Source organism: Haliotis cracherodii, unplaced genomic scaffold (genome assembly GCF_022045235.1).
Source record: "Haliotis cracherodii isolate W230 unplaced genomic scaffold, xgHalCrac1.p SCAF_18, whole genome shotgun sequence".
In the NCBI taxonomy this organism is placed as follows: Eukaryota; Metazoa; Mollusca; class Gastropoda; order Lepetellida; family Haliotidae; genus Haliotis; species Haliotis cracherodii.
Genome location: NW_027266273.1, coordinates 27,219,444 through 27,246,609, shown reverse-complemented (window position 1 = coordinate 27,246,609; position 27,166 = coordinate 27,219,444). Strand labels below are relative to the sequence as shown.

The 27,166-nt window shown below is 41.0% G+C and overlaps 1 protein-coding gene across 2 annotated transcripts in view; it reads left to right on the top strand.

The window, feature by feature from the left end:
• Positions 1-27,166, top strand: part of LOC139465949 (muscarinic acetylcholine receptor gar-2-like) — a 236,575-nt gene that overhangs the window by 134,294 nt on the left and 75,115 nt on the right. Inside the window, exon 1 of one of the 2 annotated variants that reach the window (XM_071247960.1) lies at positions 15,615-15,718. The exons of the other annotated variant lie outside the window; for it this stretch is intronic. The gene's annotated coding sequence lies outside the window, so the exon portion shown is untranslated. Of the gene's footprint in view, positions 1-15,614; positions 15,719-27,166 lie in introns of those variants that run through there. 2 annotated transcript variants of the gene reach the window in all.

Here is a 27,166-nt window from a genome sequence, read left to right as displayed (position 1 = left end):
AAATCAGGGTAAATCTGCGGTTCAAACGCAGGAGATAGGATTAAGGGAAGCAACTCTGCGCTGCGAAATGCTTGCGCCTAAGACCCCATTGGACCCCGGCGACAAATAGTGCTCCTTTTCAAAATTATTATCATACATTTAGTTTGAAAATATTATTATAAACGGACAGTTGGCACTCCCGGCACCTACTCTAGACTACTGTGAGTTGTATCAATGTCATGACGTTTACCTATGGTTTGTGCAGTACTGGCTGTTATTGCAACATCAGCACTGGAATTGATCTCTGGAAAGGCGAGGTAATGCTGATAATTCTCTCCGAAAGTAAAAAGTCTAGCTTCTTTTTATTCTGGAACATATACATCTCGTTAAGAGCTTTTAGCATTTGACATTTACACTGCGACCAACACACTTGCATCTTGTGATGTTGTATTGGGTTATTCTCAATCACGGAAGATCTCTTCTTGAGTAGTCTTTCGGTCTTTTGACTCCACGATGAACATGAAACCGACGCGTGTTTTATATTCGTAATAAACTAGCCATGTTTCCAGTCATCCAGTGACGCTCAGCTTTCATTGATAATTAGTGACGATATAATAAAAAGCCTCATTAACTCTTATCGGATGTAAAGTGTTATTAAATTACGTCACAACATAATTTAACAGTTATAAATGGAACAGGACAAAATCTTAAAATGTAAATTAAGCGCTGAATATGCATGACCCTAAGGACACCGTCGGCAGCTGTCAAATCGATTCTTGATATTTCGTTGATGCCGAACCCTAGTCACTTGAAAAACATGAAACGTTTGATGCCCTGGATGATAAAGAGGTAGCATTCAGGCAACCAGCACGACTATCATCTATTTCAGACCTATGATCCGTCACGTTAGCACGTGGTTCATTTTACCAGACAAAAAAACCCAAACAATGTCCGACGATTATGCGAGCAAATGTAACAATGCGACTGATAACCTACTCCGAGGATCCTCCAAGCAATGTGTTTGATTATTTGTGTCGGTTTAGAATGTTGGAATATTTGTGTCAGAAGCTTGTTTTCCTTAACAACCCCCTGCCCTGCCCGAGTCCGCAGCATGGCCCCTCGGGGCGTTGCTTTGCCTTCCGTCCAACACAAATACCCCCTGTGTTTGGGTGTAGCATGGAATGCCAGCATCGTCGATTCATGTTGTTCCTTGTGTATCATCTCACAGTATTGATTCAGTAGAAAGTTACTTCATCCTTGTCTCATATTGAAACCACGATCAAGCTGATGCTACCAGATCTTGCGTTTATGATATGAAGGAGGGTGTGGTAAAATGGGGTTTAACGTCGCGTTCAAGATTATTGCACTTATTGCATAAAGCGAGGGGATTTACACAACAAGTACCATCTATTAACTATTTTGGTATGACAAGAATCGAAGCACCGACTTTCCGCTCTACGGACACACACTCTATCCAATAGACCACGGAGGTTGTCTTTTCGAGTGCTGTCTTTCCGCGTGAGTGAGTGAGTGAGTGAGTGAGTGAGTGAGTGAGTGAGTGCAGGTCGTGGTGACACAGTCGTGCAAGGCTGCATCTGTTGAGACTTTTGATGGCCCCTGTACCCCTTAGAGACCATAGTGTATTTCTAAAGCCTATACTCCAAGGTATACTTCTTTGGTGTATATTCCACGGGCATCAGTATGCTGCATTTGCATCGCCACGCCTTCTTCGTGAGCATATATGGACATCTGAAACTGGAGAAGCATTGACATGGAATGGATATGGAGAGTTTAGTCTATCTTTGGCTTTGTATCTCGTCACGTGTCTAGCCTAAACCAATGCAGAAACCCCGTTAGAGACATACCGGGTCATCTAAAGTAAGACGTCCATGTTTTTCGTTTTTTATTGTTGAAATGTTATCGGTTCCCTGAACAGCACACGGTAATACTTAATTGCATACATTTAGGATGCGAAGATTATTCACCTTGATGCCGAGATCCAGGACATGACCATGCACTGGTAGATACATGTTACACACAGTTAGAATGCCCTGAAACACAAACATTATGACAAACTGTTTGTTCGTAGCTCACTGTGTTTGTGTTTAATCACCAAAGTGTTTAACGTCTTCGCCCAGCACCAGGTTTGGACCACCCCGTCTCTGCTCTACCACTTTCCCCCATCCCCCAACCCCACAAAACCTCCCAGCCACCCCCACCCACACATCACACAGACATACACGTGAAATAGGCTCAAGTGGTTTCAATCCCCCTGCCAGTCACTGCGACAGTAACATTGTGTATCTATAACACTTGTCCAATTCACTTAAGCTTGGGATTTTTGAAAGTTTGTTTTCCACTGTTTTGTGAGTATACGCCCATATTTATTTAGATTCTCGTCTTGTAGATATGAAGGCTCGTACAGGTGGTGTGTACATCGTCAATGGCCAGATATTATTCCTACCGTACCCTTGACCTAACCCGATCACGAGACTACCTATACCATACGTCCACCATTACCAGAGGTCTGCCTTGATTAAAATTCTACCCTGGTCATACGCCTAACCTTATGGTAAATTTATTATAACAATGGATCTACTTCATCAGTTGTCTGCAGGTATAGCAGGATCGTTTGTTTATCCTGACGTGACAATCCTATGGACATATATATATCACATCAGAGCTTTTTGAGCCGTGCCGTTTTTTTTACTCCGTACTATAAGTCACTGTAGACATTGCTGTAAAGTGTTTAGCCTCGAAATGTGCCCCGGACCCTTCGTCTATCTGTCGTCGTCCTTTTGTCGTCTCGTCACTTCCCTCCCTCCATTATCCTTCATATCTGTATTTATCTTCTCGCCATGTTCTCTTCCTCATCCTTCGTTACTTCTCTTGCTTCCTACCTTCCTTCCTCCTTTATCCTTCATTTTATCTCTGGCTCTTCACCTTCCTACCTTACTTCCTTATCCTTCATTTCCTCTCTTGTTCTTCACGTTCCTTCCTTAACGGGGGTGGTCGGGTAGCCTAGTGGTTCAAGCGTTCGCTCGTCACGCCGAAGACCTGGTTCGATTCCCGACATGGGAACAATGTGTGAAGCCCATTTCTGGTATCCCCCGCCGTGATATTGCTGGAATAATGCTAAAAGCGGCGTTAAACCTTCATTTCTTTTCTTGCTCTTCACCTTCCTACCTTCCTTATCCTGTATTCTTCTCTTGCTCTTAACCTCTTTCCTTATCCTTCATTTCTTCTCTTGCTCTTCACCTTCCTTCCTTATCCTTCATTTCTTCTCTTGATCTTAATCTTCCTTCCTTATCCTTTATTTCCTCTCTTGCATTTCACCTTCCTTATCCTGTATTTCTTCTCTTGCTCTTCACCTTCCTTCCTAGTCCTTCATTATCTCTCTTGATCTTCACCTTCCTTCCTTATCCTTCATTTAATCTCTTGATCTTCACCTTCCTTCCTTATCTTCCTTCCTTTCTTGATCTTAACCTTCCTTCCTTATCTTTCATTTCTTCTCTTCCTCTTAACCTTACGTCCTTATCCTGTATTTCTTCTCTTGATCTTCACCGTCCTTCCTTATTCTTCATTTTTTTTCTTGCTGTTAACCTTCCTTCCTTTTTTCTTCATTTCCTTTCTTGCTGTTAACCTTCCTTCCTTCCCTGTCCGTCATTTCTGCACTTCCTTTTCACCTTCCTTCCTTACTCGTCATTTCTTCTCTTGCTTTTCGCCTTCCTTCCTTATCCTTCATTTATCTCTTTCTTTTCACCTTCCTTCCTTCTCGTTCATGTCTTCTCTTGCTCTTGGCCTTCCTTCCGTATCCTTCATTTTCCTCTTGCTCGTCACCTTCCTTCCTTATTCTTCATTTTCCTCTTTCTTTTCACCTTCCTTCCTTAACCTTCATGTTTTCTATATCTCTTCACCTCCCTTCCTTCTTGTCATCTCTTGCTCTTAACCTTCCTTCCTTATCCTTCATTTTCCTCTTTCTTTTCACCTTCCTTTCTTCATTTCTTCTCCTTCTCTTCACCTTCCTTCCTTCATGCCTTCTCTTGCTCTTAACCTTCCTTATCCTTCATTTTTACTCTTGCTTTTCACTTTCCTTCCTTAGCCTTCATTTCTTCCCTTGCTCTTCACCTTCCTTCCGTATCCTTCATTTCTCTTGTGCTCTTCACCTTCCTTCCGTCATTAGCATGCTTCTCTTATCTCAGCTTGATCTTTCTTCCTTGATTATCCTTCATTTCACCCTTCATCAATTCGTCTTAACTCCTTTCACTTCACCTTCCTTCCTCATCCTTTATTCTTTCCTGTCTCTTTCCCTTCTTTTAATATTTCATGTCGTCCTTCCATTGTCCTTTATTGCTTCCCTTACTTCTTTCTTTTGTCATTCTTTCTGTCCTCCATTGGTCCTTGCCGTCCTCCGTCAGCCTTGATTTCTTTGCTCTTCCACTTCCTTACGTCATAATCCCTTATTTTGTTACTTTAACTGCTAATTCAGCCCAATCCCACCGTAAGAGGGCTGTCTGCAATCAGTCGCGAGCAAGGTTAATTGCATCGAATTTTAAGAGTCTGTTTGTGCATCTTTTTACACGCAATACATTTAAAAAATGATGAATACGTCTCTGTGGAAACGAAAAGACGCTGAGCACTGAAACAGTTTGCGAATGATAATAACGCTAGATCGTTCCTGTTTGTACGGAATATTATGATTAGCGGCCAACTTCTGGCGCTAAGAACGATGTTGTTAAAGTGACATTCAATCTAAATAGATCATTGAGTCACATGTGCTTTACCCTCGGATGTTGTAACCAGGATCCAGTTAATATTTGTTCACGAATCGACAATTGAAAATCATGCTTGTAGAAAAGGAGGAGAAATATTTTAATTTTTGACCCTTGGTGATAGTGATTTTGCCATTTTCCGAACTTGCCTCGAATAGATTGACAATCGGCGCTTGTTTCATTGTCCTGATGTTATCACTGACAACAGTACACGAAACCAGTATCGATTTTCCTCGATTTAATAGTCTCTTTCCCTGAAATCAGTTTTTTTTCAGTTCTGCATCCAGAACTCATGTAACTAGACCGTGTATGATTCAAGAAGGAAGACATTTGGATGTGTGCCACCACCTCCACTAAATAATCTCCTTGTATGACAGACAGTAACAGGTGAACCCCGCCTGGTGGCACGCGGCTTCAAGGGGAATAACTCTCAGACACCTGTCTCAGCGCATCTTCTTCGACCCGACACACCTCCAGGTTGAATAAGCACAGAAATACTTGTACGATGATAGAATGTTTGTTTCATGAGTCGGCATTGTTTCATTGCTTCATTTAGATACCGTAAACTGTTGTTGCAATGAGGTTAGAATAAGTTCGGCTTTTTGATATTCATTAAATATGGTTCGTGCTTAATGAGGTTGTGTGGTTTGGCGGAGTAGAAGATAACCTTCTATGTAGGTGTACCTCGTCCTGAATGGGGACAAACTCACCCGTCATCAGCCTCAGGTTGAAAGTGCTGTGGTCTTCTGTTTACACCATGCATCCGTAAAGATTACGGGTGCCATCACTGTAACGAAACAGTGTCACGTTGAAACGAAACTGTTTCATCATAATGCATTTGCAATGCTATCACTGTAATGAAACAGCGTTATCATTGCATCTGAACATAACTAAACGGTGTAGAGAATGTAACAGTGTCATGTTTGTAACTAATCATCACTTTAACGAAACAGTGTAGTGAATATAAGAGTGTCACTTTTGTGACTAAACATCACTTTAACGAAACAGTGTAGTGAATGTTACAGTCATTTTTTTAAACAAACATCATGCCAACGAAATTGTGTAGTCAATGTAACAGTGTCATGTTTGTAACTAAACATTACTTTAACGAAACAGTGTAGTGATTATAAGAGGGTTGCTTTTGTAACTACACATCACTTTAACGAAACAGTGAGTCAATGTAACAGTGCCATTTTTTTTAACTAAACATCACTTGAACGAAACCGTGTCATTACAAAGGAACAGTGATTCATGAGTGTGTTTCTTTGATTTGTCGCTTTCATTTTCTTTTGATCAATATCAATACGCCTAAAGTTTCGACGGCTTATATCCAAGAATTCTGCGTTATTGAACTGTGATGTTTATACAACAAAGTAACGTTTTATATTCCTCCTCGTCTTGGGCAAGACGATTACCGGTTCTAATGTGAGTGTTTCTGCGGAGGGCTCGACGAGTATTCATCGATTAATTTATACCTGCATTACCTTCTCCTGAACTCCCACCAACCTTTAAACTCGTAATTAGTCGCAATTAAATGATATTCATCAGATGAGGAGAACCACTAGACTATGACAGATCGCATTAGCCTCGCAGGGATGGAGTTATCGGCCAAGTGTAGGTTGAGGGGAGAAGGTGCTTCGTAGAGTACAGAGGTCTGTGAAGGTTTACCTGACTCCACCAGGAACCAACTCCTCGCTGTTTATTGAATGACTGACTCTTTGAGCTCATGTGTACACTAAGCCACGTATAAAGGGAAGTTGGGAGATTTACTCAGCGACCTAAACAGCGAAATCGACCATCGGTAAATTGAAATAAATATCTGTTGGGAGTGGTTGGTTAATCAGGGCTCGGTAACGCTAGTCTACATATTATCAGATTATGTCATTAAGGCTAAACATTATCCTACTCTTGCATATAATTTGTATGATTATAATCAGCAATAATATTCCATTTGCATTGCCAAAGATAGGCGTATCATGGTTCGTTTGAGGTATGGACGTGAGTGAGTAAAGGTGGGCGAGTTCGTGAGTAAAGGTGCACAAGTGAGTGAGTAAAGGTGGGCGAGTTCGTGAGTAAAGGTGGGCGAGTTCGTGAGTAAAGGTGGACAAGTGAGTGTGTAAAGGTGGGCGAGTGAGTGAGTGAAGGTGGGCGAGTGAGTGACAAAAGGTGTGCGAGTGAGTGACAAAAGGTGGGCGAGTGCATATAAGTAATCGAATCTGGACTACCCAAACCTGTGACTAAATGCGTCGTGGCACGGTGACACGCACAGAGCCATGTCACAGAGCCTCACCAACCGATACCCATCCTCCGGGGACCCCATCTGCCCCGACATATCCACCGGAGTGTATCGCTGCAGTGGATAGAGAGTCTGATCAGAGATGGGGGGTCGGTGGTTCGATTATCCCCCTGAGTCATACCAAAAGACATTGAATGATGGTACTTATTGATAACGGCATAAAAAGGACTAACAAGGACTGGTAACTGTGCCTGAGTAGGGTATGCATGCAGGTATCTCAGCGGGCCAGCATTATAAATCCGGCATAAATCCGGACTAGTACAAGCAGCCATACACACACGTGCATGCACGTCGTAATATAAGCGCAATAATCTTGAACGCGACAATAAACCCCATGACACTTCACCTCCTCCGTAGGAATGTATTATGTAACTTAACTTAACAATTAAATCAAAACGACAGTTTCAAGCGATATAAGGAGTATACTAAAAGTGAATTTATTCTTGTCTTGCTTCATCTTTAGTTGCTTATTATAGGCACATATACCATTTATTTGACATTGTTCCAATGCCCAGACAATACAACCAGGTTCTGACGTTGAGGTCTGAAACAACTGCCCTTCGAATATAACACGTACCGTTTTCTCATAAAGGGAACCATTGCGGTAGACTGTTTAGGTATTTTGGTTTTACTATGTAGTACGCAGTAACCCAGATATATCAAGGCGACCTGTAAATAATCTGCATCACACAAGTCAGAGGTCGATACGATGAAGCCCCGCGCAGCAGGTCATGGTGACGTCATGCAATCAGTCAACTCAACATGCCGGACCAGCGCGTCAAGCAGTTAACAAATTAAACTGGCTTCCTATAGGAACATTATAGATATGAGTCACATTGGTGTTAGTATAGAGCTGCTTTAGCTATATGAACGTTGTGCGAACAGTAATGGAAAATACCTCGATCAACAGATCGGGTCATACGACGCTCTACCCAGAAGGTGACAATGGTACAATGCATAACCATTTGATGCCAAGAGAACCATAAGAATCCGAGCTCTTGTACATGTCCTCCATACAGCAGGACATTTTAATATCATCACAGTGAACATCAATCATGACTCTAAATAGGCTTGATAACAGCTAAGCTCCGTCGCCCCGACGTCAAACCCCTTTCAGAACGGAACAGATATGATGGCCCTCTCGTGATCGGCTTGTACGTTTTGCCAACATTATCGCTGATAAATAAATATATCCACATCATAAGTTTTCTGTTCTGGTTACACATGTTAGATTGTCCTTCCCATCACGCGGGAAAAAACTCAGCTCTCACGTCGTAAACAGATGCGTATATAAAACCCTCTATGTATTTGTTAATCACCGTCTGGATGCATTTATGTGATTCTGTATACCGATAGCGTTGAAGATAAATACGTTCCTTCTATCATCGGTGCGTGTCTGTTCCAAACCCACATACACACTGCAGGGCCGGGTGTTCATGAGCAGGTGGGCTGGCTGTGTCACTCACTTTCTTATAAAATATTCACTTGCATTCTAGTTTCAACGAATAGTATCAAAGATATGTGATTGGTGGTACTACTAATTTATGCCGTTCAGCTGACAATATTTTATGTTTTGGCGTAAGATAAGATAAGAGTTTATGATCCCGAGGGAAATTCATATTGCACTGTTGATTGGAACTAAAATATGGAAAACATATGTAGGATATGAAAATATGTACGTAAGAAAACGATTCACTTATTAATATAACCACGAGTGAAAACATGCAATTAAATTCAATTCTTTATTGTATGAAAGGCCTCAGGTCCATATACAACGGAGTTACATAACATAACCATACTAAGGTCAAGGTAACAATTCACTTCGTAACAAAAACGCCTGATGTATGTACAAAGCCAGTTGATGTTGTGTTATTAGATCCTTGCAAGACAGTAATGAAGACAATCTGTTAGCATTAAAATGAGATAAAGACCACTGCGGTAAGTACTTGTTTCTTAGATTTTCGTATATAGGGCAATTAAACATAAAATGGTATTCATCTTCGACAACAATGTCACAGAATGGGCATAACTTTAGGGAGCTCTCAACAGATGAAAATCTTCCTGTGTTAAATTTTAGATCATTCAGGCCAAGTCTAAAACGAATAATAATGATGTTACGAAGATTCCTGTACCGTAAGTTTGATGAATAAGATTCTGGTTCAAGCATTGACTTGAACTGACGATATTTTGAATTTTCGTTAATATTTGAATGTCATTTCAGATTAAACATATCAATGACACGCGTACGAAAGAACTTAATGAAAACATGTAGAAAATTGGACACGAGAAAATTGATATAACGTTGATGTACTTACACTGTTCCTTGATAGGAGCGTCTTGACCTTCCCGTACCTGGGCCAGGTATGTCCTGATTCATTAGCCTCGCCATCACGGAGGTGGCATTAGTACTAATCACATTAATGGATTAAGACAGACCTGTTTAACTGAACTATGTCGTGGGATGTTGTTCGGCCGTTGTGCACGCCTGATTGAATTAACAATTAACAATGTATTGTAGAAAATCTCAAACGCACGCGTCTGAGCGAAGAAGCCAGCCTTTGGGTGCGATGTACATCAGTATGTGAATTAGACAAGATATTGACTCATCGTGTCGTGAATGTCAGTTGTAAAAGTTCGTTGATGATAGAACTCGATGTTTCACTGATAATTCTACTGAACTCTACAACATTCCATTGTGGCGCTTGTAACATTATTTATGTAATATCACGGCGTGTCAGCTTAATGTGGGAGTAATTTCCGAAGGGATACAGGTCTTAGACGTTTACCACTTTAGGGAAACCCACGAGCACGGGTAGGATGCTGACAAACCTAGAAACATAATCGGGGCGAACCGGGATTCGAACACACAATCATGGGTTTCAGGGAACTTGGGCAGAAAGTTTAACATATGCTTCAGGTTAATCGAGGATCTGATATCGTTTAATAATGGTCGAATTGTTGATTCCCTTCCTCTGGTGTACCCACCCGAACTAGAAATACAAGAATCCAGTCATCTTTTACATATTTAGATCTATACATAAAGATTTCCCTTTATGTCGAGGAATATTCCAGCAGCTCCAGCCTTTGATGTCTACAATTCACAACTTTTGAGGTACAATTGAACATGCTAATTCTACGAAGACTTTAAAGAACGTCATATGACATCTAGGAAAAGATGTTTGATCAGGGCTACCACACACAAAACCTCAGTAAAGCTTCCAAAAAGTACCATATATAGGACATTTCAGATATACTAAACCGATCGGTGTAAAAAAATACGGCCGATTTAATTCCACAATTTGGCTAGGCCTTCCGTGTTTTTTCAGGAGAATAATAATAATTAATTTGCCCTTGCAAGTGTTTGTGACGGATACCACTGGTGCGACAGGATACGCTCACCGTTTCGCGAACACCTAGTATCAACACTATTTAATAATGAGTCATAAACGCATAGCCGGAATATGAGCGAAATCGTACCATGGCCTCTGCTTTACACATTTATTAATTATGTTAGATGTAAACTTATTGATTTAGAATTATTGCATCATCGTGTTACGTGCCGACGTTCAAATTGACACACTTAGTTAATCCATAAATCTATACGCAACAGGATTCAGTTGAAATCAACCAGCAAAAGATAAATTGTACACAGTTAACAATTGTATTATAAAATGAACTAGGTGTTCAAATTAATACAAATTATTGCACAGCAATTACAATGGCAGTGCACAATAGAGTGGCTGTACAAAATTCAGTGGTAGTTTAATTGCAATAGCAGTATTTATAACAGTAGTCAAGCTTCCTCGGCTTGATATTCAGGGTGAAAACAATGACCTTCACGCACAAGCTGGTCTTGATGTAATATGAGATGAAATGTGAGATGACAAAGGCTCGCGTTCGCCCACGTATATATCTTGTAGAAAATGACTTTCCATTCTGTATTAGTCTACAGCTGTTCTAGACAATTCCAGACCATGCTAGATTAGTTTATAGTCTCTTGACTCCAAAAGCATTTAAATATAGTAACTTCCACACCACTGCTTACATTAGACAGTACTACATTCATGACAACTAACAATTGTCGAAAGACGATGATATGAACTTCTATTGAATCTCAACAAACAATGTGATACAATTTCAACAATGTTCAGCAATAATGCCTAAGAATGTATGCAGCCATTGTATGACATACCATCTGATAAAGAAATATTAAAGTTATTTAGACAAAAGTCAAATGTAGCAAATGCTATATTTGTGATTGCACTATCGTCGTTAAGTACAGATTCTTGGGGTTGAGTCCTATCCGGGATTCGAAACGACACTTTCTCGGATAGGACTCGGATAGGACTCAACCCAAAAGTACAGGAATCTGTACTTTACAAAGAGAGTATAATCCAAAATAAAACATTTGTTATATATGAAAATGAGTCAAAATTCAAATGATCACTACCGACATATCTTCCAGTCGACATGACATCGAGTATTATATTTAACCATCCTAAACTAACGCACACACAAACATCAAACACACAATATCAGACCACTTACACTAACCTCCAGATGCACCTTAGAGTGCTCTAACAAGGTTACTGACTAAACGGTTTTTGAAGAAGGTTAAATATAATCTGCCTGGAACATTCTTTGAGGGTAGGTTTATAATCACAGTTCAAGGCATGGTCAATTTCAAAGCAGTTGATAAAGGTAATGAACATGTTAACTGGCTTGAAGGATCGTAGCTGGTCTGGCATGTTCTTGAATGTGAAACATAGCATGACAGAGTTCCTTTGACCCTCGGGTAATCGTGTAATTAAACACATACAAACCTGGTCTACATCCGTCTGTCTTCACATATACACCATAGGCTGGTCTTTAAGCTAATTTCAAGAGAGCTACGTTTCAAACGAACTTTGTAAGAGCAGTGTCAAATTTCGTGTTGTAAAATAACGTGGTGTTTTAAGGTGAATACTTATTTGTGCATTAACATGACACTGTTACCATGTGTTGCATCAGGACTCCTTGCCTGGTGAATGAGTGTACGAGTTAATAAGTTACTCGGGTTTTATAACGGGGGATGCTATAGCAGTAGTTTAGCTGATTGTACTGAAACGGAAGCCATGTGAGTGAGTATTATTTTATGCCGCTGTGAGCAATAGTACACCACTACCACCACGGAGATACACGAAATGGCCTTTGTATCCTTGTGCGGACTCAAACGTGGGCCTTCGGCGTGACTAGCAAACGTTTTAGTCACTAGACTAAAACCCATCCCCGATGGACCAGTGGTCGATAGTACACTTTATAATCCAATTCACAGTTTGACTCCATTGGGAAGAGTATATCACCTATATAATCCACATCCAATCCTGTTCGTTGCCTCTTACGACAAGCATAGTCACCCAGATTGTTATTGGCAACCATTGCACCATTGTTCTCAAATATCATCTTCTCTTCCGATAAATATTGGTCAATAGAGACTTTACCTGCAATAAAACAATCAGGGTCGGTAAATAAATAAGAAATGAAAATCCATAAGATTACATAAAAACAATTTTAGGTAAGTAATTATTGAATACTGCGATACGTACTTTCTCGACTGCGTTGTATTAGTGTTGTCATCGTCGCATTCCGTCCAGACATACGCAAATGGTTTTGCTATATGGTAATATAAACTTCCGTACTCCTCGTTTTAAAAGGACATACATATAATGATGCGATTAACTTATAGGCCCTTTGATGGCTATTTTAGGAGCCAGACGAGACTGCTTATATTCGGATGGCAGAGCCTGAAATGGCAGCTGACTTCACACACTGGTGGTAGCCACAACGCTCCATTGTTCCTCCGCTGGCTTCTTCACCTGCTGTCAATGGCTGTCAGATTGTTTATTTACCATATCTTTTATCGTCTGTCAATATTTACACTCGTCGCTTAACCTTACAAATAGATACACTGTTTCTCGCTCTTAAAGCCGCCTTGCGTGACATTTACACGAACAAATCCCCATCAAGTGGATATAGTTGCCGGCAGTCACTCAGACCGAGGTTAAAGTGGAATCGAGGCTAACAAGGTCAAAACGAGGCGTTAGAGTCACTTCCTTTACAAATGGCGCCTCTGACCCATCTGACGTCACGCTGGTATCATGGCAGTTTGCTGGCGACGAAATCCACATAAAGGCTGTATTAATGAAAACGTGGATAGGAGCATTTCGCTTCAATGATCAGTCCGATTTCATTTCACGCCGTATCTCCTATTTCTAGCAGTGTGATTTCATTAATGAACAAGGATGTCAATACCAGCAAACAAATCTCTGCAATAATGAACGCTTCGGCGACTTTACGTATAACATTTTTCACTTTCGGCATACATTCTTTCTCATTATTGATTGATAGCATCACATCTGTGTATACAACGTGCGCTGACGCCCAAATCATACATCGTCTAAAATAGGGTTACATTATTCCAAACACATTTTGCGGGCAATTAATTTTTTGAAAGTGACTCATATTTACGTCAAATGTGTACACGTATATGAAATGTCGAGTGCGATCTTGCAGATTATAAATGTCTTGATAACGAAAAGATATGGTAATACTAAGCGCTCAGTTTAGAAATGAATTCCCCCGACATGATAGCGAGCATTAAACTATGCTGTGTGGAGGGAAATCCACACGTGCCTGGGGAAGGCAAGATAGGTGTTACATCTAAAGGGAACCATACAATCTCAGCATCTCCCGTCATGGGGACTTGCAACTAAACGATTCATACACCATTGGGTATAGCCAGGGGTATGTGGAACCTCTTTCACAATAGTGGGCTTGAGAAGGAGCTCGGGTCACCACCCTCTGAATCACGTTGACTATATTAGTTACACATCAGAACGCTTGCGCATCTTCATACACGTTTCTCACAACTCGGAACCATGGGGCTTCGTGAAAGTTAAAATAACACAAAATATGTTATCGTGGCGATACGAGACCCCAGACTGAACTAGCAACTTGAAGGCTTTCTGATTTCTACCGCGCTCTGAGGTAATGTTCAAAAACGATGCTCCCTTGATATGTGTCTTAATAGATGAACTGCCTATGGCTGTTATGAATTACTTGTCTAAGCTAGAATGACTTTTGTCTAGGTTTGACATAAAATATCAGACGGTCCTCCTCATCTACGAGCAGGATACGACATTATATCCGGGGGACAGATTAGTTTCATATAATCAGACGTTTGATCCGTTTCCTACCTTATCTTGACTTTGTTAGCCAACTGCGTGTAGTGTTACATTCATACAGATTAGCGTTAAGCTGGGCTGCTGGGAAGGACGGCAACACATTGGGCTGAGGAAATTATGAAACTCAGACCTTTATATCTGCCGGAAGCAGATTGAATGTTTGCAAATTAATATTTTAAACTAGACTCAGTTACGTATCAATATAACCAAGTTAGGTGAAGCGAACGGCCAGGTATGATTACGTTCGTTTTAACCACCCAGGCTTATCGCGACGGTTTGTTTACTAGTATATGTTTTTGTTCAACGCCGCACTCAGCAATATTCCAACTACACGACGGCGGCCTGTAAATAATTGAATCTGGAGAAAACAAAGTGTGGGATACGATGACATGCGATCAACCAAGCCTGACCAGGCTGACAATCCGATCCATGTGGTTGCCCATGTGACATGCATGGCTTGCTGGGGAACAATTCTAGCCCAGGGATATTTTGAAAATAACGAAGTTCGTATATAGCGAACTTTGGAACTTCATTTCGAGGTATTTTCCACTTGGTTCTATTTGGGGGTATTTGCAAAGATTTTTACAAATTTTATTAGTGTTTGATTTCCTAGTTTAAGAGGACCACGTGTATGCCATCTATATAAATATGTCAACTTTTATCATTGTAATTTAATTAATAATGAAATCGTACGAAACGAAAAAAAAATGAATATTTAGGTGTTCTCAAATCACAAAATGAAAATGCATTCCCGCGGGGTGTCTGGCAACTCATTTGTTGAAAGTCTAATCTCATTTGACATGCAGAGCTTTCATCACCTATCTTGATCTGAATGGAATCGCATCTTCCAACGCGCTTACTTTCGTGAAACTGTTGAATCGCAGTTTGTGTTCCTCGGCATAAGAAATTAAGAAAATCTGTTTCGTCATCATTTTACCATCTTATATCTGAAAATTTCAATAAAAGTGTTCAAGTCACGAGAACACCCCAGGAAGGCGCGTGTCAGCTCCGCAACATAAACGGCAGTTCTTCACCGGCCCTGATCCACGGTTGTACATGTCCCGAGTGATTTTCCTGAGACAAACAACAAGAAAACTGAGTCTCGCTTCCTCGATGGATCCGCCCCGCGAGCTCACGGACTTGGAAAGTTCTGCATAATCAACAACGTAAAAACTTATATCGGATTCATCAAACCAAAACTGAAAAAAATGACATGCAAGGTTTGTAGATCACGCCTTCTCTTGAATGAGTTATCCAGACTTCCGCCCCCAGTTTAAAGTCTAGCCTGTTTATAGGCTAGCTTTGTCAGGGTATTTGGATCCAGTAATCGTTTTGTACCTTTGAACAGTTATCTGCTTTCGTAATAGAAAGGTGTATTCTCAATATTGTCGGGAATGAAAGCACATCAAAGGACAGTTGCCAAGTAAAAGGTCGACGTTTTTTACGAGGTAAGATCATGTACGTCACAATTGATCATTCTGTTATCCATGCAAATATCTGTACAACACAACTGGGCAAGAATTTACTCGGGTCTAGACTCGAAACACGTTTCACCATATATGCATTGTCAGTGAACTGGACAAGCTGTTTTATATAATCTTTTCGATCAACGTTTATGTGAAAGGGTTTTTTTCCTGATAAGAAACAAGGGAGGAGATTGTCGGTTCTGTGTATTTTTTCACTCGCGGTCTTAGCCTACTTTTTAGGATCGTGTATGTTTGGGAGACATCGGGGTCTGGTATATCTATTGACGTACAGATAAAGACACTGAGAAGCTCGATAATGGGAAGGGGGAGGAATGCAAATCGGCTGGTGTAGCCGTGGACGAGATGGGATACGAGCACTCCCTGGCCTTTCACTCATTTAGAACTATTTAAGTAGTAAGTATTAAGTTCATACCAGGTGTCCTGAACTCGAACGTGAAATAAGAAAAGGGCTCCTGTCAGCAATGTGAGCATGTCTTCTAATATTCACAGGATTACAAATCCTCCAACGGTTTCCGTAACTTTACACTTCGCCCATTTCCGGATGTCATCGGTATTTGATATTGAATCATAAACACATGTTTATGATAGAGTCGGACTCGTACAACCGACTCTGCTTCCACCAGAGATTTCTTATAATTATGGGCAGGGTCTTGTCACTTTAATGGACACTGCCTGAACTGGCCCGGTTTCATCCTTCTATTATTCCGAAGCTACATCTAGTCCGGAGGATCCATTCGAATAGTTATTTCTTTTATTCGCCATTTATATACAAAGAAGTTATGAATTATTCCGCCAAGTGTTAAGAAGTACACCATAAAAGCATCACGTACCGATTCTCCCTTTGCCTGCCCTGCGCAGCCGCAGTTTCGGGAGAGAACTCACGAGAACTCGAGAGATCTCATTAGGAGATGTTGAAATGAAACCGAGCAAGATATGAATTGCTGATAAACTATTTCAATCTATGAATACAACAATGATTTCAATAGGCTTAGCTCCACTCCCGTCCCAAAGCGAGCGATAGGCGGGCCTGATTCGTTAGAGTTGCTGCAGTAAATCAAGTACAATCACATACCCACCTCTTCTTCTGACATATATTTTTTCAAATGAATAAAGTAATTTACTTGACAACTCTGTACATTTTATATACCTCCTAAAGGTCTTATTATGTACCATTACCAGTCAGCCGCACCAAAGGAAAGGTTAGACAAATGTTTTAATGATGACAGCCATATATATGTGGCCACATTAAGATTACCGTGTGTGGTCTTGTACATTGATGTTGATTAATCCAGTGCCTTGAAGGATTACTTGATGTTCTTTTAATGTACAAGTAATTGATTTGCCCTCGGTCGTCACGTGACCTACGTTTCGCTTCCATTTCCTTTGTGTTACGGCATGATTCCAATATTCTAATAGAATGGAATGAACATAATACTTATGTGATTGAAAGTTTTTGCCCATATCATCCTTTCAGTGTTACGGTTAATTCATTAGTTCAGTGAACATTTTTGCCCCGTGTACGGATTTTTCCTTGAAATCCCGTCTACCGTGACCTTCATGAGAGTGGATTGTTTTGAGAAGAAACAAACAAACTGCTGTGATGAGAAGAAAGTGGTATATATTATGAGATTGGATATGACCATCGGTGCCAAGTGGCTTCACTCGGCCATTAATAAATTGACTGTGTGTTCGTGTAAAACTATTAGTACTACTCTAACGAACGTATCAGCTGGGTCCGTGTTGTGTATCACCGTGATCGTCAGCTTCCTTTATGCAGATGTCTATGTCGACTGGACTCTCCATGAGGCTGAGTATCTCATACGTAGCGCATACACAACGAGCACATGTATTATCAGCTGGTACCAACTGAAGTGGTTTGCATTTCTCCTTCTGTTTCGTGTTTGGACACTCTTGTATGTGTGTGCAATGTATGCGTGCGGTGTATGACTAGCACGGCATGGACAAGGGAGATAGTTCATATACTTCTTCATTACAATGAATACAACGTTTCTGTTTATACTCACACCGCTAGCAAGTACTTGGTGTTAGTGTCGACACAGAAACGTCTCATTCGTTGTAAGTTGTATATCCATAGAAGTATCTCCCTTGTTCTCTATACCAACTTCTAAATGCCACCTGAAGCCGTTAGTATGACATCCACTTCATGCTTGCTCGAGGTGGCGCCAAAGAAATCGGAAAAACTTCTAAAGATGTGAACGATAATTTTCTCTACATATAGTGTTTTGGGATCTGGTTAATTAATAATCAGAAAACATTTGCTGTCAATAAAGCTAGATATACGTGTGTTGGAATGAGTGGGGAGTTTCGCGCTGCTAGAAGTGGGAGAAAGGCCAAACAAAGTCCTATATATTTTAAAATTACTAATCATGTATATTCCAACAACGTGTATATAGCTGATAGATCAGTGATATAGTCGGGGAATACTTGGACAAGATTCGTTGGCCAACCTACACCTAAAGTACATATACGCAACTTTAAAGTATCATAAACATCCAACGACGATGTCGTCATATATGTACATTACAAATGTCACACAGTCGCTCCATTACACATCAAAGGGCACATTACAGGGAGAGAAATGAAGGGAGTGGGAAAACAATAAAGGTATGGTTCTCTAGCAAGGCCACCTATAGATCCCGTCGTGTTATTGTCAGTTGTTGCAGTGCCACTGCTCGTCTATTCACTACCGGTGTGCTACCCATATAATACCTGTTACCGTGTTCTTCACGGGACGTTTCTGTAAGTCCAGAGCAAACCTGTCTGTGTTCTGCGGAAGCACATTTGCCAGTACTAACACATGTACACCAGTTATCAAGAGGTTGAATTCAAGACAAAGCAATGGAACATGTGGAATATCTGGGCATGTGAATCCATATTGTTTACAATCATATCTCAACGTAACTTGACTGTTCGACGTAGATTCATACTTTTTCTTTAGTGTCACTTTTTAAACTTGTGGAACATAAAACTTCAACGCCAGGGAACAATCAGATACAGATTCCATTGGGCGTAAAAGGCACACAACAGTGAAAAACATATGAATGGATCACTGAGAATCAATGAAGGCACGAATAGCACAGTTGTCTGAGGCAAAAGTCAAAATCAGATGATCGTCGGTTTTGTTTCGAAGGTTTGGTCTGCTTTTTATAGCAGTATAGTCTCAATTCTACGACAGAGGTTTTTTTTTCACCTAGCGTGCCATCATAGTGTTCTCAATCTTTCTCTCGTTATTAAAGCCTTTCCAACATTGATAGTTTTCTTGAAACATTTTAAGTACTCCATCATAATAAAATCCATCTGAATTCACGACATTATGAATATTGAGAAGGACGAAACCAGGCCGATATAGTTACAGTCATCCCGCTTGTCATACAATCAGGGTTGGGCTGTATATGTATCCTACGTTGATCCAAGGCTTTCTGAGTGAGTTACCCGTGGCTTTCACAAATAAAGTTTCAGATTAAGGCTATTCAAGATGTTTAAACCATCGTTTGTGTGTGTTTTGGAAATTTGGAAATCGTGGATATAAAGATCGAGTATTTTGTGAGTTTTACACTTTATGTTCAAGACAGTCCATCTTTAGTGCCATTCATGGGGAGTGTCAGGCAGGGTATCAACAAGTACCATCTTTTAACGCCATTTGGTATGGCACGGCCGGGGATCGAACCAACGATCTTCCGCACTCTTAAAATTTGGAAGCATTTACAGACAGTGTAAACTGATGTATTTAAAGGGTTCTCGACAACATTAGTGCTAACCAATAAAACAGTAATGTTCTTAAACTTGGCGGTAACTGTAAACGTATCATTCAACGATGAAATCGAAAATCAATACCTTTATGTACGTAATTGCCTACAAATGGGAACGAAACGATCCTTTTATCAAAAGCAGACAGAATGTTTTAAAGACCAATAATTATACACAAACTACATCATAATCAAGCTAAACAGTCATCACAGGACTGCACAAATGAAATGAGTGGAATTTAATGAAGCCAACTTCACCATAACGAAATAGCTGAAGCTTTCAAGTCTTTAGATTTCTATTTCTGAAATTCCACTTCACAACACACTGAACATTGAGTTCATTGCTTTATTCCGTCGACTGACTCATTTCCACATCAGATTGAGACGCTGTTACTTTATAAGCCCATGATACGCCCTTCCCGCGGTGAAGGAATCCTCCGTTCTGATATGTAATGTATACACAAGTCTCCAACGACGTTTCAAAGAGTGTCTAAACTTATTGATTTGATCCGATATTCATAAAGATAAGTATTCGCGTCAGTTGGGCTCGATTATTGCTATTGATCAATCCCCATAATACTCAGGCAGTAAAACTGCTCCATGTTTTACGAGGCAGTAGATGGGCACATTTTGTAATAGTGTGTTGCTAACTGTCTATATGGCCACGTGCTGGTTTAGTATTCATAGATGTTATGAATAGGCCGGAGTTTAAGTACAGCCCTTTTATATGGAGACCAATGGGGTGAGTGAGAAAGGTGGGTAATTACAGAATGTTCCCACCACATTATATTTTATACCCAGGCTATATTACCTCCATCTCGCACATTTAATCATGATAAATATTTGTGTTTCTCCCAATCATTCGGAAAGTAGCTTTCGCCACAACGGTTTTGGATTCTGTCCAAAATGTAGTTATGGGCTGATTGGGAAAGCGTCTTAAGGGGGACTTCTTTTTTAAACATTTATATCTGGTCCAAAGTTGACTTGCCGACTTGTCCTAATGGACGTAAGAAGCACAGAGATGAGAGCGACTGCTGAGAGCTCTCAATACACTGGTGAGTTGTGAATGCGTGGTGGAGTGTAGGGGTTGAGTCTCCTGCGCAGACACATAGACCAGGTTTATGGCCAACTTTATACACCCGGTTCCGTTGCCAACAACCCTAGTCATCCGTTCAGCGAGGCTCAATTACTGCCTGCGCTTCGTTCTCGGCCTGGACATCGACGAAATAGCCGAGACTGTCATATCTTGATTTATTGTCGGGATGGCCAGCGCTGGATCGCGTGTCTACCGTGGTCCTTAAAAGACATAACTGTTGCTTCACATGATCAATTGGTTTCGATTGAGCGAAACGTACCTAGACAAATACTGTCCCCGCTGTGTATTAGTCTGAACCTCCCAACATCTCGTCGAACAGAGTTTCCAGATAAACTGCTGCAGCTTGCCGTGATTAACTGCTCTTGAAATCATGGCAAATAATGCAGTAGAGTTTTGCAAAGTTAAAAAGATATAAGAAAGTTTCGTATAGAAATGCTTTTACGAAGTTTGGAAAAGGAATGTTGATAGATGTATGGTCAGTTAGGCATGGGCCAGTATGTGAGTGAATGAGTTGGGATTAACGCCGCTTTTAAGAGTATTCCAGTCATATCACGGCGTGTCAGCTTAATGTGGGAAGAAAGCCCGAAGTGATGCAGGTCTTAGACGTTTACCACTTCGGTGAAACCCACGAGCAAGAGCGTGGTGCTGACAAACCTAGGAACATAATCGGGGTGAACCGGGATTCGAACCAACAATCACAATTACTTTTGAACATATTAAAGATTCCATGAATATAAGTCGTCAACGCCAGAATGTTGATGTTGACCATCCTCCGAAACAGATTCCATTTGGCGAAAAAGGCAAAAATGATATGAATGGACCACTGAAAATTGGTAGTGACACCAGGTGTTCGCGAAAAGGGTAAACACATACTGCCCTATGGTAGACATATCACCCGCACAACTTGCACAACAGAGAAAGTATATGAATGGTATTAAATAGATGATACAAGGAGCAACCCTGTTTCCAAATGTTTATGCTTGTTGTTCTAAACTTTGTATTGAATGTGGTCTCTACCTAACTGTTACCAGTAAGGTTGAAACACAATGACAATGAAATCAGTGAGTTTTATCAAAACGACTTTGAACGGCGTCTGATTTCAAATATAGTATCCGCTTTGTATTAAATTCGTATCGCCTCAACTGATGCCGTGACGTGATAGTGACGATGGTTCGTACAACGTTGATGAGATAATGGAAGTATCTCCCTTCTCACACCGTGCGACATCCTAAAACCTTTCAGTTTCAAGCACTCCTGATAAACATCATCCTGAAGTCTTTCAATATCAAGCACTACGAGTAACACGCAGTAAATAAAAGCGACAAAACCCCGTCCATATTCAAAAGAAACCTCTGCTAAAAGCAGTCAGTTGTACAATTTCCGACTATATCAAGAGCATTGTTAAATAGTGATGATAGAACGTGTTCGCGAGGGTGAACGTATCCTGCCCAACTGGTGGCATTCGTCATAAACACATGCAAGGGCAAGTCAAGTGGTTATCGGGAAAAAACACGCGGGCACATATGGTACAAGTCAAAAGAGGGAATAACACTCGGCATCTCTTTTTAGACTGATGGGTCACATTTGAAAATAGCCTCCACCATGAAATGTTATGATTACACACGAACACACACACACACACACACACACACACACACACACACACACACACACACACACACACACACACACACACGCGCGCGCGCGTGCGCGCATATGCAGGTCCCTATCGATGTTGAACCTTGAACGATACTTTAAGCCCAATTTCATCCCATCTCACATCAACTTGCAGAAGGTCGTGGGTAAGCCGATTGGATATAAAGATTCTTCAGCAGAAATATAAATGGCGGTCAGATATGAGAGAATACCAGCAGCCTGCCACGATGTGTCATATAATCATGTCACGACAGTACATCCCATCACCATAGGAACACCATATGGAAGTCTTCAAATGTTTGAAATGCTATCTCAAACAATTGGATCACCGACGCATTGATCTTAACGTTCCAGTATATCCATGAGTGTTAGAGTATGGGCGTGAGGATGTCGTGCACGGAACACCCTGTAACCGCGTGATGAAGCTGTTCGTGAGCAACCTGTCATATATATCTCAATTTATGTCTACAACAGTTCATAAAAGTTGAATTAAAGCCAGGCCCAGGCATCTAATTGGTATCGATTTCACGAATATATTTGATAGTTTTACTTATAAACGTCCATAACTCACGATAGAGTATATCCTTATATGCATTCTTATACAGGTGCTGACTTTTTAGCTCAACACATCAAATTAATAATATCAACAGGTGAGTCAGAAATACATCTATGTAGAACTAAACGTATCTACAATAATAGTTAAGGAAAAATGAGATAATACGAAACAAGTTTCGGTCAACTTGTGTGTCCGTTAAGAGAAATGAATATATATTATGAACTAAACCGCATGTTTATTCTGATATTATCAAGACGAATGACTCTGACGTCACGCGTGGCTTAGTTCCTTCATTTCTTAAGTTTACTAGAATGTGTAAAATATGTTAATTCTATTTATATTCAACTCCGTGTTTCTGTGATGGGACAGGTCCTAAGAACAACAGTATTGTAAGAGTAGATGTTGATTAGGTAATCACATTGACCGGACATATGGTTGTGTGTCCGAGTGGGATAGCGTTATTAGCTTCTGCTTTGGGAGTCCCATACTAAATAAATTACAGACAGTTTGATATAGCCTGATGATTGCAGAATAAATCAACAGTCACTATTTATTGTAACACTGTTGATTGTATATACCGCCAAATGAAAATCACATTTCAATGAGGAGTCATTCGTTGTTCAACATATTTACTCATTGCCATCTGCGTAAAAGTGTCCAAACCATTGCTTCATGAGAAATATATTGACTTCCTTTGTCTCAAACCTAGTGTACATTTATACAGCTTACCGCCAATGAAAACCCACTCTGTTCTCAAGATCCCATAATTTGATTAGTAAAGGACAAAGCAAAAACTATCCGGTCATCCAGTGACAACAACAATACCACGACTGCGTCCTTCAATTGGACCTTTATTACGACATCACCGGGGGTAGGGAAGTTGGTGAAAAATGCTTTCCGGTAATCTTTCGTATTAAACTCAATTAGAACGAAAATAACACATACGTTCCAACGTAGAACATGCACCTGCCAAAAGGGACAAGCAAGTGTAGCGTTCAAGGTCTTCTTTTTTAAGTAGCCCGAGCAGGTGCTTGTTGCTGTGATTTGGAATTGCAACTATTGGAACGTCGAGTCGACAAATATGTTATGCATGCCTGTCAGTGAAGATTGGATGTTAAGAACATCGTTGCTCGCCCTATACTTAGTTAAAAGGAGGGATGCCGAAAAAGTGGAGCTGTTAGTGTGATAGATTGTCTTGGTGAGAAATGGCACTTACTGCTTGCACGACGTCGTAAGTGACTTTACACAATATCACTCCAGTTTCTCCGCGCCGATGTGATTCCTTCGCTGCTCTGAGACTGTTTAGACGTACGTGTGGTTACAGGAACACACCATGTTGGCTGGCTGAGGACGAGAACCACTCAAGCAAACAAACCAAGCTTGATATGCAATCGTTGTATTTGAAGATGACCTTGAGTATGAGGACCTTCCCAATGAATCATAGTGATGGCTTCAACTCAGGGATCTAAGTTCAGTTATATTCAGGAACATTTTTATACAGGGTTCTTTTCGGTCAACCGATGGAGCCACATTCCTGGACGTGGCACTGATGAGACCAAAGTTACATTGTTATCTGATATAATAGATGTAGATATATTATAATTAAGGTGTTTTTTGTAAGCAGATTTCCCCCAACGGTCTTTTATGATCCTTTGGAGTTGCTTGGGCTGCTTGAGATCTCAATATAAATCTGTTATTAATGTTTTACACGTGCATCGTCGATGTCTTTCATACGGTTCTGTAAACCAATCCTGTATTATGTCAGTCCACACAGCAGCCGGGTCTCAATCCAGAGACAACAGTCGTAACCAACATAATCAACACTCCTAGAATATGTATTCATACGCACATTCTGTTACCGTGTTTTCAAACACCCGAGCTCGCGTGTTCCTCAAAGCCCTATTATCTAGTGACTACGCTGTTACATAAGCCCATGAGAGTTGCGAATCGAATGGCACGTTATTCTGACGCAGGCATGGCACACTCTCTTGCATTGTTACCTAATTCCTATTGTTTGCCCGCGTAAGCTCCACCGTTATCCCATTCCTATTTGTTTTGAAAGCTTGCCGTATTATCATTCGCGTATCAAGCATGCTTCAAGGGCTGAGAGTCTGTTTGGAGAGTAAACGTTATGTCATGGTACTCCAGCGAGGTTATGAATATTTTCACCCCAGTGCAACACTCGCAATGTCGACATCTAGCAACAGCTGTCAGTCAGACCGTACGTTAACTAGACTCGCGTTCCGGAGTGATGCTTCCTTGTTTTCTGAGCACGTCGCGCCGCAAGAACGCCAGTTCAGTTGCCACCTGTCGGATGGCGTACTCGCCATAGCCCTCAAGAAGAAAGAGTGTATCTTGAAATCTGACCATGTTCGATGAGGTCGACTCCTTACGGTTCTGTATTTTCAATCTCATAATTTTAGTTTCGGATAAATCTGGAAGCCGACATTTGGTCCGCTCTTACGAGTGAACTAGGGTAGGTAGAGGTGATTTGTGTAATACGCACTCTGGTTTCAAATTGACGAAGACGTGTATTACAGTTGAAAACTTCTAGCAACCACGCGTTACGATGGAGGCTTCCCATATGTAGTGATCCGGTACAGAGTCCATGATAGACTAGAACAACCACGTGACCAGGATGTTAGGGGAATGGCCGGTCGAGCGTGAAGCTAATTTGAATCCTGAGCAGTCCATAAATGACCACAGAGGCGATTTGAAAGATTTTGTTTGTTTGTTTGTTGTTTTGGATGGGGTCAGATTCTGTGACTCGGTAGATTGTGTGCCATCGTCGTGTTTGTAGTCTGAATATTTCTGTCTTGAAAAATAACAAAGAAATTCAAGTCCGTCTCAAATATTCTTGACATACTGAAAACGGACATGCAGCTGAACCCGAATATCGATAGGTCAGTTCTTAAGGTCGATTGTATCAATGCCAATATTGGTAATGATGTTTTGGTTTATCGTGGCGGTAATTAAACACATCCATCAAATATTAATTATCTATGCTGTGATAGATCGAAACGATGTACGTTAGTATTATACCACGACCAAAGAAATTTTCTCTGACATCAACACTTTTTCGGAATAGCCTAATATAAGTAGCATGTATACTACTGATGAAAAGGACGTAAATCAAACACTTCACTGCTTGTAATGTGAAAACGTGAAAATATACACATTTCATTTGAAATGTAAAGTTCAGTGATGTACGGCACAAAGGCGACTATGCTTGTCGTAGGAGGCGACTAACAGGTAAGGCTCGCTGACGTGGTTGATGCATGTCATCGTATCCCAATTGTGTGGATCGATGCTAATGATGTCAATCACTGGTTGGTCTGGTCCAGACCCGATTATTTACAGACCGCCATCATATAGCATGAATATTGCTACGTGAGGCGTTAAACAACAAACGAACAAACAAATAAACATCTAATGTACAACACGCCAAAGGACCCTTCCATGGCACTTGAGATGAATCAACAGAAACAATCAAACGCATCTGGTGTCAACTATCGCTTTAGAAAACAAAAAAACCCCACAGTTGATGAAAGTTGATCACAAAGTCTCGGGTGCCTAAACAAGACGCCTCATCGATGACGTAAGCCTCCTGATGACCCAATTGATTATGCGGTCCAGATGTACCCAGAGATGTTCTCTCTGTGAGGGGTCAGATAACAGCCAGGGCAACAGGGTACATTATTGATGTTGAGAAAGCCCTGGATGTTTTTAGCAGTGTGGCTCCAGACTTTGTCCTGTTGGAACAGTACCCTTGTGGCTATCTTCTGAGAAAGGGAAGGACAACTGGCTGCGGTATATTATCATTCACATTTCCACGGATGATGACAAGACGGGTCTTCCTGTCACCACAAATCTCGCCCCAAACCCGCATCCGACCAGTCACGTCGATGTCAACGTCGCACAGTTCGAGACCACTGACATCTATTTCGCCGGTTGAAGGCCATTCCGCAATTGGGTCTGAAGTCCTGATTATTCATGCATCACGAAATCATCTTGCCAGTGCCATCTTGCTGATGCGGTGACCTTATTCCGGCAATGCCGATGACGTAACCGTTAGAATGCTGTTGCGCAGATGTAACATGTGGTCCTCCTGTGAGGTGGCAAATCATGTGGTCTTCCGCCGATTCGTGGCCTGTCCCTTGTGCACCGTGTCTGCGCCATTCCAAGACCCCTCTCTGTGTTTTGCCGATAACCTTGGCACATGTCTTGCGTGCGTTTATGAGCTGTTTTGGAATGCAACCGCATTCATCTCGTGCTGTCATAAAATAACCTGTCAATCCAAAATTCACGAAAACCATTACCCCATCTAACAGTCC